The 13,676-nt window shown below is 46.2% G+C and overlaps 2 protein-coding genes and 1 long non-coding RNA gene across 11 annotated transcripts in view; 1 reads left to right on the plus strand and 2 right to left on the minus strand.

Annotated features, from left to right (window-relative positions):
- Positions 1-13,676, plus strand: part of LOC139361485 (disco-interacting protein 2 homolog C-like) — a 225,944-nt gene that overhangs the window by 188,841 nt on the left and 23,427 nt on the right. The gene's annotated exons all lie outside the window — the stretch shown is intronic.
- LOC139361484 (sterile alpha motif domain-containing protein 1-like) overlaps positions 1-13,676 on the minus strand; it is a 258,949-nt gene that overhangs the window by 71,914 nt on the left and 173,359 nt on the right. The window lies entirely within an intron of this gene.
- Positions 11,953-13,676, minus strand: part of LOC139361487 (uncharacterized) — a 110,398-nt gene continuing 108,674 nt past the window's right edge. Inside the window, exon 3 of one of the 2 annotated variants that reach the window (XR_011619039.1) lies at positions 11,953-12,557. This is a non-coding gene — a long non-coding RNA (uncharacterized lncRNA). Of the gene's footprint in view, positions 12,558-13,201; positions 13,292-13,676 lie in introns of those variants that run through there. The other variant, XR_011619040.1, reaches the window with a different exon arrangement.

Below are 13,676 nucleotides of genomic sequence, written 5' to 3' on the forward strand. Positions count from 1 at the left end.
AGAAGTGTACAAACACACCAAATGTTTGTCCGACATTTTCTTCACTGCCGCTGTCTTTCCACAGGGCTGGAGATGATGTTGACCAACAGCCTTGGGAGGAGAGGTTGCAGCTGAGCCCACACCCTCTCAAACTCCTTCAGACTGTTTCTGTTTTTGTAGACTACTTTACCATTAACAAATCCTAAGATTTACTCAAGCAGTACAGCAGTGGTTGGCCAGAGTTCAAATTTCTGATTCGAAGGAATCTGCACTCTGCCTGCCAGGATCGACTATTAATGGCTTCGTGCGTAGAGGAGCTGTGTCTTTGCTCACTACGGAACAGTATTGAGGCTTCGAAAGGTGTATTTTGCTGGTCACCTCCTGGTCATCCTTCTGCTCACCAAGAACAGATACTGTTCTCAGCCCCTTACATTTACAAGGTCGTTTAATTCTCACAAAGCCCTTTCAGATAGATGCGACTATTACCCCCCTTTTACAGAGGAGGAAATCGAGAGGCGGAGGACATAGGTGAATTGTCCCAGATCACAGAGCTGGCCATGGAGCTGGGACTTGCACCCGGCCAGCCTGGCTCCAGAGTTCACTGCCCTCCTCCTGTACAGCACGTGTGACCTGCAGTAATCACCGCCCAAACAGGCAGGCACTGCGGATAGCCAAGCACACCTCTTCCGACTTCAGCACGGAGGAAGTTTCGTTTTCATTCTGGTGTTCAGCTCAGTTAGGACTGTGTTTATCACCACAAGGACACACAACCCAGAAAGCTCAGTTCACGTGCCATTGCCTTCTACGGTCATGGTTTTCTACTTGTTGGCCTCATTTTCCTGCGCACTTGGCCTGCTGGGACGTGAATGATGCGTTACTACTTCTACAGAATGCAGGTGAGCAGGTAGCATGGCAAGGTGGGTGATTAGATAAGATTTCCCGACAGCTGGAAGCCTGAGGGAGACCCACGGTGGCCCCTTGTTATTCTTCGTGGACGAGCCGCCTCTGGGGTCGAGCGTGAGTCCCTCATCGCTGGTGCCAGGCGGTGTCACAGTTTTCAGCACCCAACAGCCAGGGCAGCTTCTCTCTGTCCAGCTCGCCCCGCCCCGCCCTGCCCCGCCCCGCCCTGCCCCGCCCTGCCCCTCTCCTTTAGTGAGAGAAGTTCTCTGACTCTTGGGATTTTGCAGTCAGAAGAGTGATCATTACAATTTTCATTCTGAATATTGTGGCCCTGCTGGACTGCGGTGCAACAGGCTCTTTCATGAAGATTGGCAGAGATGCTGACGGCTAGGGCATCGGGACCGAGGGGAGCGAGCAGGACTCATGGGATACAGCTCATAGAGAGAGGGAGCCATAGAAATGTGAGGCTGCTCTTCACATGGCCGCACTCTCTCCTGTGTCCTCCGTGGAACCTGTGGAGGGGGCGTTAGGCGCTGGCGCTCTCCGGGGCGTGAGCTCAGTCAGCAAGAGAACATCTGCCTTCCCACCCCCATCTCTGCAGCTGGTTCCTTTGCAGTTTTGATTTTTAGAATGAACGCAGCAACCTGCCCCATTCTGCTGATGCTGCAAAAAGGAGCTGGAAAAGAACGTGCACAGCTTCTCCAGTCTTAGCATTTGTTACCTTGTAGTTTGGGAAACTTTGCTGCCCCAGTACAAGAGTGTGCTGAGGATTCTATTATCCTGCTAGATTCTCCCAGGAGGTCAAGTTGAAAACGAGCTAGGTGCGCTCTCTGTCTCTGTTTCTCTTGTCTGTCTCGTCTGCCTGTTTCTCTGTTCCCCTTTTCCTCTCTTTCTTTCTTCTCTCTCCCTCCCTTCCTCCCTGGCTATTGCTGCAAAGAATATTCTTGAATTTGTTTCTCCATATCTTCTGCCTTTCCTTAGAATACATTCCTAAGAGTCTAGTCATTGTGAAAAGCAAACGGCCTTTAGATGTTTTCCAAATCTAACAGATGGGGGTCCTTTCAGACAGAGCTTCATTTTACACTTTTATCAAGAAGCCCGGGGCTCCCTGCTCGCCATGCTGCAGTCGCCCTCAGGAGCTTCATGGAGAGCAGAGGACTTGGGGCTACATCAAGGGCTGTCTTTTTTCCAGTGTCCGGAAGGTATACTTTGGGGGGGGCAGTTGAAGTACGAAAGTGACATCAGCACTTCATGTATGGGATGGGTCGATCAAGTACAGTGTGCACCAGACCCCCAGACTGGCGCTGGGTGGGGACAAAGGACTCCAGTTATTACAGGGTGGGTTGGGCAGGCGGCTGCCCAGCTCTGGGGACAGATGCGTCGGCTCTCAAAGCCCAGGTATCACCTGTCTGAGACTGCACAGCCCTCCTCACCCCTTCAGTTCCTGAAGGGAAAGGCCCCAGGAGACTCTGAGGTGAAGAATGCTCTTCCATTTTCAACTCACCCACCGTTAGGGTTCTGCCCCCTCTACCCTCCAGCCCCCCAACTGTGAAGTTCCCGGGGTCCCTGGCCAGTGACTTGCTGAAGCCTCACTCTCCAGGACCTCTGTAGAGAGGCACCCTACTCGAATGCATGCTTCTCCAGGAATATTTGCTCTGGTAACAGCTGAGAAGAAAAACCCATCTCTAACAGTTTGATTGCAGGTGGGTGGCCCCGGGGCAAGTGATTTTGGGAAGGTGGGGCTGGCTGGCGCCCTGTGTCCTGACTTTTCTTCTGAGCCTTTGCAAAACCACTTTTGAGAAAAGTAATCGGGGTGGGTACTCCTGGGTGGCATTTTCTTCTGAGTGAAAATCTAGAATTCCTGCAGTTGCGGGAGCTGTGGTTTTCTGTCAAGACCCCGTGGGGACCGAGGCTGCCCTTCTGTGTCCTGGCAGTGTGGGGCCTGTTTCTTATCCAGACTCTTCTTATCCAGAAGAGTCAGGTGCCTGGCCAGTGAACTGGCCAACTCCAATTTGTGTGTCATCGTATCGACCTAAAATGAAATACAAATAAAACGTCTCATTTCTGGCATGAAAGAGACCTAGGAAGGGCAGGCTTAGGGCCGGCTTCTTCACAATCCAACTGGAAGTAGGGTAGCCGGATCCTGGCATCCGTATCTCCTGCTGGGTGAGGGCCACAGGATCTCAGCGCCCAGGTGAGGCAACGATGTTGAAAGAGGCTTCAGAAGAACTGGGCCAGAACAGTGGAATCAAACGGAAAAGACTGTAAATTCAGCCAGCTTGGGGGAATGACCAGAAAGCATCTGTTGCCCCAGCAAGGATTGAAAACAAAGATTCCCAGCAACAGGGCCACAGCAAAGCTCTCTCAGCACACCTGTCCCGGACCGTCAGCTGATGAGAGCTTGTGATTGTGCCATCCAAGGAGACGTAGCTATTTGGTCTTCATCTGGTTCTGGGCACAGAGGGTCTAAGACCCTTGGAATCTTCAGAGTGTCAGAGTGCCTTTGTTTACTCAGGACAGGCCTGCGAGCTGGGGACCCTTAGGCAGCCTCAGGGTGGGTCTGGGGTTCAGACTAGAGGGCTGGATCTGTCAGTCTCCAACCCAATCTCTCACCTGGAGGGAGAGGGCTGGAGCTGAGTCAATCCCCAATAGCCAAAGATGTCATCAACCATGTCTATAGTGACCCCTCTAGAAAACCCTAAATGGTGGGGGTTGGAGAGCTTGCAGGTTGGGGAAAACCTTGACATTCTGGGAGGGCAGTATTCCCACTCCCCAGGGACAGAAGCACTTGCACTTGCAACCCGCCCCCGCCCCCCAGGCCTGGAGCAATGCACCTCTTCATCTGGCTGTTCACAGGTCCTTCATAGTGAACTGGTGACAGTAGGTAAAGGTGTTGCCCTGGGTGCCATGAGCCAGTCTGGCAAGTTATTGACCTTAAGTAGGAGGACATGGCAAGCCTGATTTTTAGGTGGTCGGTCAGAAACAAGGGAGACCTGAAACTTGCCATTGGTGAAGTGGGGGCTGTCTCATGGGTCTGAGACCTTGACCTGTGCGGTCTGCCCTAATTTCAGACCTGAGTTCAGTTGTAGAATACACAGTTGGTGTCCAGAGGGGGTGAGAGAAACCGCACACTTGGTGTTAGAAGAGGTGGAATAGGTCATAGGGCCTTCCGTGTCACAGAGGGCGGCCTCATTTGTATTTGTTTCGCCTGTAGTTTATTAATGTGAGAGTACATTATTCTTTGAAAGGCTTAGAATTAAGAATAGAGAGAATAAAAGAAATCAGCTTCATAGAATCCACACTTCTTGGTTTTTAGAAACAATTTGTTTCTAGTTTGCATTTTAAGTAATTGTAATATTTAATATCACAAATGTATTATTACATTGTAATTATAACTATTTTAAATATTACATATTACAATATTTAAGAGAATCTAGGTGTTTGAGCTTCCTGGATCTCTGGTTTGGTGTCTGGCATTAATCTGAGGAAATTCAGCTATGACTGTTACAAATAGTTCTTCTGTTCCTCTTTCTTCCCCCTTGTATTACCGTTATGCATATTTTATGCCTCTGTGGAAGTCCCATAGTGCTTGGATACTCCGTTCTTTTTTGCTTTTCAGCTCTGGAGGTTGGAGTTGGGTATTTCCCTTTCTCCCAGGTCAGAAGGCTCTGATAAAATCCCACCAGGTTAGTCTCCACTTAACTAGCTTCTCAGGAAGGTGGACCTAGTGAAGAGTGCACTTGCATATTGAAAAATGATTCCTATTCTCTTTCCCCTGTAGTAAGTATGAGGGGATTTTTCTCTGATGTTTACTTCGAGAACCTGATTGAGCTTCTGATGATACAACTCACAAAAGCATGAGACCCATAGGCACAGGCCTCCTGGAGGTTTTAACTCTCAGACGTGGCCACAGCTCACTGCAGCAATTTGTCAATTCCAGTTCAGGCTTTCCAATCCCAGCTTTGGTTCCTTGGAGCATTGTGCTCCAGTGTATGGTGATTCATCTGCTTTACCTGTCCAGCCAATCTACAGACAGTGGCTTGCCGGTAACCTCACTTCTCTTGCAGGTTTAAGAACTGCTGATTTTTCAGTTTGCTCAGATTTTTACCTGTGAGGAAGGAGTGACAATTCTCAAGATTATCATGTACGGAACCTGAAATTCCCCAACTCCATTATAGTGAAAAGTGTTTGCCCTTCCTCTGGCTCAAGAATTAAAACGTTTTCATTCTCTAACACGTTGTACTTTGATTCCCTAAATATTTATAATTATAGATTTAAAAACTCAGTTTTCTGCTGTATCAGACATCTAGACTGGCACTTTCCAACAGAATTGAGAGTCCTGTTATAGAACTTGAAACCTTCCTTGTAGCCTCATATAAATATATAAACTAGTATATTTTTAACTCAAAATGCTCATACTATACTTTCGATAAGAAATACAAATAGGCCAGATGCGGTGGCTCAAGTCTGTAATCCCAGCACTTTGGGAGGCCGAGGCGGGTGGATCACGAGATCAGGAGATCGAGACCATCCTGGGTAACACGGTGAAACCCCATCTCTACTAAAAATACAAAAAGTTAGCCAGGCGTTGTGGCGGGTGCATGTAATCCCAGCTACTTGGGAAGCTGAGGCAGGAGAATAACATGAACGCGGGAGGCGGAGTTTGCAGTGAGCCAAGATCACGCCACTGCACTCCAGCCTGGGCGACAGAGCAAGACTCCGTCTCAAAAAAAAAAAAAATATATATATATATATATAAAATATATATATATATATAAAATATACATATATACACAAATACAGTATTTTCTATTTTTTATAGTAACTAGCATGTCTTTCACGCAGCAAATCCACTTCAGACCGGGCGCACTTCATGTGCTCAGCTGCCGCATGTGGTGAGTGACAGAGACCACCCTGCATGTGTGTGCGCTATTTTACTGCCTTTTTCTTGACCACAGATTCTACCTCCTGTTTCTCTGTGTATGCAGTGATGATTTGCTGAATATTACACATTGTGGGTAACTTGTTGAGCACACTCAGGATCCCTAACCTTCCTCTGAAGCTTTGCAGCTCCTGTTTTAGCAGCTAGCACAGGCACTGCTGGGTCATCGTGACATGGGCAGGCTTGGTTGGATTCGCTGTTGGTGTGAATCTGTGGAGAGCTCCAATCCTGCACCCACCAATCTCCCCCTCCTGGACCTGGTAGGAGGGCCATGCTCCGCCCACACCTGAGCTCTCGGTGCCACGATCTGCAGGTGTACTCCGGAGGACAAGTGTACTGTGGGTGCGTCTCATTCATTCTCCTGCCCTTGCCCTCAGGTTCTGGCTGGCACAGCTGTGGTCACAGACTAAAAACAGCCACCTCATTCGTTTTGTGCAGCTTTACAGTTGTTTGTGGCAGATGTGTGACTTCGGTCCCTGTTCCCTCATCATGGCTAGAACAAGTTTTGGCAAATTATTCCTGTATCTTTACATTTGAAAACTAAAGGAAAGTTTCACCCATAGAATATTAGTGTTGCCACAATCCTAATGAGAGTTTCTCCAGAAACTACGAGCCAGGTCAGCAGCCAGTCATTTCATAGAAGATAAACTTCAAGAACATTCTCTGAAGGGCAATGAAACTGAGTAAGATCTAAACACTGTTACCAGCAACCAAGAAAACTAGGTAAGAAAATGCAGCTAAGATTTGGACCTAGTAACTACGGTAATAAACATGCAAACTATCGCTAAGCACAAAATAGGCTGGGAGTAAAAAAATTTTATGATATTGACATTTATGATTTTACAAAACTGCCCCATGTGATACCAAGAGGACTCCTGATGAAAATTTACAAAGGATGCTTTATGGTTTATATAAAAATGTTAGTCAAATAAATCCAAACATTTCACAAAAATAACATTTCAAATATTCTTTTATATTTTGCAGACAATTAAGTTATCCATCATGCATGACCCAGTAACATTTCTCAGCGGTTGGATTCAATACGAGAAATAAGCAAATAACCGCAATGCTTCTTTCATTTCAAAGTCATTTCTCTTATAACAAGTGGTCAAGAAAAATGCCTGTTGCCTTACATACTGGTTAATGCCAAAAATTTGGCTTAAAATATTTCAAGTGGGTTATCCTTTTACGTCCATGTTGTTAGTTACACAAAGAACACATACAAATGCAATTTTTTTCCATAAGTTTTTGCAAATTATAAACTAAAGAAACAGGATTAAGCATTTTATTTTTTGAGATAGGGTCTAGCTCTGTTGCCCAGGCTGGAGTGCAGTGGCACGATCATGGCTCCCTGCAGCCTCAACCTCCCCCAGCCCAGGTGATTCTCCCATCCCAGCCTCCCAAGCAGCTGGGACCACAGGCACACACCACCATTCCCGGCTGATTTCTGTATGTTTTGTAGGGATGGGCTTTGGAATGTTGCCCAGGCTAGTCTCAAATGCTGGGAACTCAAGCAATCTGCCTGCCTTGGCTTCCCAAACTGCTGAGGTTAGAGGCATGAGCCACCATGCCTGGCCTAATCATTTCTAAAGAGTCTGTATTTATTATCGAGATGGGGGTCTTGTTCTGTTGCCCCAGCTGGAGTGCAGTGGTGCCATCTCAGCTGACAGCAACCTCTGCCTCCTGGGCTCAAGTGATTCTCCCACCTCAGCCTCCCAAGTAGCTGGGACTACAGGTGCACACCACCAGGCTCAGCTAATTTTTTGTACTTTTGGTGAAGACAAGATGTACAAAAGGCATTTCTGTACATTTTGCCATGTTGTCCAGGCTGACCTTGAACCCTTGGGCTCAAGCCATACACCTGCCCTGGGTTCCCAAATTACTGGAGTTATAGGCATGAGCTATCGTGCCCAGCCCTTCATTATGTGCTGTGGCTTAATTTAAAATAAGGAAAGGGAGGAGCCCAAGGGAGCACGTTGGCAGAAAGGGCTCCCTTGTCAACAACTTGCTAGCATGGCATTCACTCCCTTGCCTGGCTGGCACTGCGTTCTTTACATGAAGAACACGTCATGTGTCAATGAGAAACAGAAACAACATAGGAACACCCTGTCTCTACAAACACTTAAAAATTAGTTGGGTGTGGTGGCGAGCACCTGGGGTCCCAGCTGCCTGAGGTTGAAGTGGAAGGACCGCATGAGCCCAGGTGGTCACAGCTGCAGTGAGCCAAGAGCTGCCATCATGATGCTGAATTCCAACCTTGGTGACAGAGCAAGACCTTGTCTCAAAACAAAAAGCAACGAAAACCCAAAGTGATGCACTCTAAGTTCTGTCCTTTAAATTCCAGTACCTTCGTTTGTAAAGGTATGTAAAGGTGAAACTCAGGAGCTGCTTGCAGTCATGTGGACGTACGCTTGACCTCAGCTCTGATCTGAAGCACGTCCTTCTGTCTCACTGCTTGCCAAGACTAAGCTAAACTTCAGAAGTAAAAATACTCCCCCAAATGTTGTATATGTAGCTTCAACGTGGGATGTAAGGCGATTCAGGTCCTTTGAGAAGACAAGCTTGCAACAACGGCATGAATAATGTTGGAATCAAAATCACAGAAACTAAACACCAAATAGCATAGGTTCAATCCGTGTCTCTAACAAGTATCTGGATAACTAAACTTTCTGCTTTACTTGGGTGTGAAGATCATGAAATCTAGTTTATAATTATTTGGGCAGAGAAAATAGAGAATTGGGGTAGTTATGTAAAATTCAAGATTAAAGAAAAGCAGTATTATATAGCAGAAATATAAATTGGCTATTACCTTCAGTAATTTAGATCAGGGGTTGGCAGGTCCCTGCACCAAATCTGGTCCGTTGTTCTTGTAAATAAAGTTTTCTGGGTACACAGTCATACGCACACTTGCTGTCACCCATGGCTGAGGGCAGAGTTGAGTGGTTGTGAGAGACCTTATGGCCTGCAGGAACTAAAATACTAGCTGGCACCTTGCAGGCAAAGTTTATGACCTGATTCGGGTAGCTGCCTAAACTGTCCAATTCGCTTGTTCTAAAACAATCCAACAATGTAGCACACTTATCTGAAGATTTGAGAATATGCATGCAACAGCCTAATCAGAAGAAAAGTCCAATTCCACCCATAGGGTTACAAACTCATCCCTTTTCCCTACAAGGAATTAAGTGAATAAAACTGTGTGAGATTTTACTGGTATGTATCATATGTATCAATCTTGATGAAAAGTTAAAAATGTGTATTTATACAGATACATAGTGTTACTTTTCATGCACTGTTTTCGGACTTCTGGTTCACAAAATCTGCATTTCTGCACCATGATTTTGAAGGCAAAAACCCAACTTCTGGGCTAGCGGTCAATTCTGTAGGCGCCCAGCATGTTCAGGAGGCAGCGTCGGGGAGCGTGTCCCTTACCTGGAGGGGTGTAGGCGTCCATGGAGGTCTACACGACCAGGGACCTGCGTTTGGAAGGCATAGGCACCGCCATCTTCTGCTCTTTGTGTCTGGCCAGAGCCGCCTGGACAGCTTCCGTGTGGACGTCTGAAATGGAGAGAGCTCAGTCACTCAGTTCTCAGCTTAGGTCCCAGAGGCCAAGCTGCACCCTCCTCTCTGTCCCCGCAGCACGGTTCATCCACCTTCTGAAACTCACCAACAGATGGGTGGGTGAGGAAAGAAAATCAGTGTTTACAGTTCCATAAAGACATTAAAATTTATTCACAGACTTTTAATTATTCATTTTATTACTGTAGAATCCATATCCGCAAGCAAACACTGGGTGTAAACTGCACTGAGATTTTTCTTTTTAGGGTGAATGCACCTTGATCTTTGGAGATTCTTTGTAGGTCACACGTTTGAGCCTCCAAATCCTTTCACTGTACCGTTGAGAGGCGTGTGCACGCCTCGCACCCCAACTCACACAGCCCCGGTCGCAGCTCAGCTCAACACCGGCCATGGGCCAGGACTGTGTTGGCTATGGATATGGTTTGGCTGTGTCCCCACCCAAATCTCAACTTGAATTCTACATCCCAGAATCCCCATGTGTCGTGGGAGGGACTTAGGGAGAGGTAACTGAATCACTGGGTCCCGTCTTTCCTGTGCTATTCTCGTGATAGTGAATAAGTCTCATGAGATCTGATGGCTTATCGGGGTTTCCGCTTTTGCTTCTACCTCGTTTTCTCTTGCTGCTGACATGTAAGAAGTGCCTTTCGCCTCCCACCATGATTCTCAGGCCTCCCCAGCCATGCGGAACCGCAACGCCAACTAAATCTTTTTCTTCCCAGTTTCGGGTATGTCTTTATCAGCAGCATGGAAATGGACTAAAACAACCATTAAGACATTTTGTGGCTAGTAACCCATTACATTAATTCCACACATTCACTGAATGCCTTCTCTGTAAGTCCCTACGGGTTGGGGTCGCAGTGGTGATAAGGCAGACAGTCTCATGGCATCTCACGCAGGCCACTTCTTAAGGGATGAGACAAGTGATAGATGGGCTAGAGAATTAAAGCAGAGACAGATGCAGCAGCAACTCCAAACTGTGAAGCCAGGGAAGAACCCTCTTAACACAGAATCAGAACAACAGGAATGAAACATACCGGCTGTCAAGACGAGAATCTTCGAGACACAGGCAAAAATCCGCTCAAAGGCCCTAAACTGTCAGTGAGAACGGTGTTAGCAGAATAAAACCACCACCACCAAAAATGGCCAGCGTGAGTGAAGACGAGTTGGGGCAGTTTTCTCTGAAGCTGCGAGAATGATCCCACTGAAAGAGAATCAGACGTGGCTTTCTGGCTTAAAACCCCCAAGCTGCCACCTGAGACAGGACCCAGACCCTCAGCATCACGCCCACAAGCAGCTCATCGCACTGCTTGGTCTTGTCAGCCTTTGTGCACACTTCTCTCCCTAACTAGATAAAGAGCCTGGTCATCTGGCCACTATTTCTAATTCCCAGGTCAAAAACCATTATGTGACTGACTTGGCTCATGGCCGAAAACTGAAGGGATCAATGAGGTGACAGTCCACTCACTTGCACAAATCGCTTTTTGTTTTGCATATTCTCCGTTTTAAACTTTTTGGATGTAATTTCAAAGACACAGAAAATCTGCAAGACCAGCGTAGTGAATTTCCACATAACTTACCAGGCTCAACTTAGGCCCAACTGCTCCTATCTTACATCACGGCTTTCCCCCCTCCCCCATGAATTTTCTAAGTCAAATGAAAATAAATATCAGATACTATATATCCTTCCATACCTAAATGTTTCAACGTATTTCCTAAACACAAGGATATGCTCTCACATTCATTTTCCTCAAGATCCGGAAATTTAACTGTCATATACAAAGTTCACTTTCAAATGCTGTCAACTGTCTCCATAATTTTCTTACTTTGTCTTCCTCTTTTACGATCCAATCCAGGATCATGAATTGATTTGTCATGTGATTTTTACCCGTCCAGCATCCAAGTTTCTCAGGTTTTGTGTTTCTTGAAATTGGAAATGTTAAAGAATACAGGTCAGTTATTTTACAGCTTGTCCTTTATTTTGGTATCTTCCGGACTAGACTCAGGAGTATGCATTTTAGCCGGGACACCGCCGAAGTCTGTCCTGTGTGACAATGTTAACAACGGCAACTCAGTGAAGGTGGTGCCTAAGTGCCTCCAAAGCAAAGATGCTACTTCTCGCGTTGAAATTAAGATTTGGGAGGAGACACCCTGACACTATGTGCATATTCTGTTTTCCATGAATTCTTCACTACTAGTTTTAGCAGCCACAGATTTCCTGTCATTCCTTCTAAATCATTAGATCTTCCATATTCACTGAAAAATAATTATTTTATCTTTCAGCATTCATTTACGTATGTCCATATGTACTCATGGAGTCTGGCTTCGTGGGTTATGATTCATAGTTACAATGGTTTGTTCTGTTGCTCAACTGGTCCCAGATTTGACACCGGATTCCCCAGCCCTTAGGCCAGGGCTCCTTCTAGTGAAGAACGGTGTTTAGAAGCTAAGAGTGGGCACCGGGTGCTGCTGGGCATTGCCGGCAAGTAGAACACACACACGCATGTACACGCATGTGCACCCACACCCATCCGCAGGCACTTCTGTCCCTGTCTACATCTGTCGGGAGCCACCAGCTTATACTTGTACCCCCTGCTGCAACCTAATCCCACGTGATCCATTCCAGGCTTTGGCCTTTTCTTATTTCTACCTCTTACCAAGAAAGAAACCTGGCACCTGCAGCACTCAATATATTCACTGATTTATTAAGCTTATTTGCTTAAGCCTGGAGATAAAGAAATGCTTTCAGAATTGCTATCTAATACCACGGTGAAAAATCTATCGAGTTCAGTGCTCATTTGTAATTATTTTTTCATTGTTTTTTTGGAAGGTAGGGAGTACAAAGTATACACAGTGAAATGTTCAGATCTTGAGTACACTTGGCACATTTCGATAAATGGAAATCTATTACCCTAATCAAATCTTTTGCATCAAAGTTCCCACAAGTCCCCTCCCAGTCAATCCCAGCCCTCAAGAGACAGCCACTGTTCATTCTCGAGGAGTGTTCTTGGCGCTCTTCCGTCACCCGAGACTCGCATAGATTCTCCGTTGTCACATGGACTCCACGGCGTGGTGTTCACTCTCTGCTCAGTTCAAGGCTCCTGGAACTCATCCCCGTTGTCTGTTTTGGTTTCAGCATTTTGTACGTTTTTCCTGCTGGGAACTAGGACAATGTATGAACATATCAGAATTTGCTCATGTTTCTCCAGATGAGAGAGATTTATGTTGTTTCCAGTTCTTGGCTATGACAATTTACTCTGGAGATAATGTGCATTCTTTTACAAGGACACACATTTTCTGCTCTCCTTGGTGAACGTCTACAGCATACCTGCTGGGCCATATGGTAAGTGTACACATTTTAAAGAAACTGCCACAGTTTGCTGAAGTGGCTGTGCCGTTTTAAGTCTCCTTCCGTCTGAGATCCAGTCTGTCATATCTTCACCAACACCTGCTACTGTCCTCCCTTCTCCACTCTTGTGAAGGGGAACCTCGTGGGTTTAAGTTGTACTTACCCAATGACTCCCTGGGTGAGCACCTCTCATGGGCCACTGGGCATCTGTATACATCTGTTGCGAAGAGTCCATCTTGCATGCTTGCAAAATTCACATCATTTCTGGTTGGTTGTACATTTCCTAAAATGTTCTAAATAAGGCCCTGTGTCTTCTGTACATCAAGCATCTCCCTGCTTCCAAGTCTTTATGCCTCTTAGTTCTCCTGACTCACTTCACAGACGAGGGCCCCAGTGCGCACCATGCGAACCTGAAGCACGGAGAATGGCCATGCTCCCGACACCCCTGACTGTGGGCAGAGCTTCCCGGCTGCCACCATCGAGGAGGGGGTACAGCTCTTGTTTCTCAAGAGTGGCCTTTATCAAACGGAGAAAGTTCCCTTCTGTTCCTGATGTGAAAGGAAATTCGTATAAGGACTATTAAATTTCAACAGATGTTTTCCAGTGTCTACCGAGAGGATAAAATAAATGGGTTTTCTGCTTTATTTTTTGTTAATGTGGTGAATTACATTGATTTTTGAATGATGAGCCAAATGTGCAATGCAAAACTACAGATCATGAGAACAAACTCTAAGTGTTCATTTTATTCTTATCTCTTTTACATATTTCTGGGTTTGATTTAGTAAGAATTTGTTCAAAGCTTTGGCATCTGTATGTCAATAAGAGTGAAAGGTGTGAGATTTTGCCTCGCATGCAAACTAACAAAGGGAGCCAACACCAGCCCAATGCACTGACGGAGCCGGCACATTTCCGGGCCAGAAACAAAGGGCTTGT

The sequence above is a fragment of the Macaca nemestrina genome, unplaced genomic scaffold (genome assembly GCF_043159975.1).
Source record: "Macaca nemestrina isolate mMacNem1 unplaced genomic scaffold, mMacNem.hap1 Scaffold_52, whole genome shotgun sequence".
Taxonomy (NCBI): Eukaryota; Metazoa; Chordata; class Mammalia; order Primates; family Cercopithecidae; genus Macaca; species Macaca nemestrina.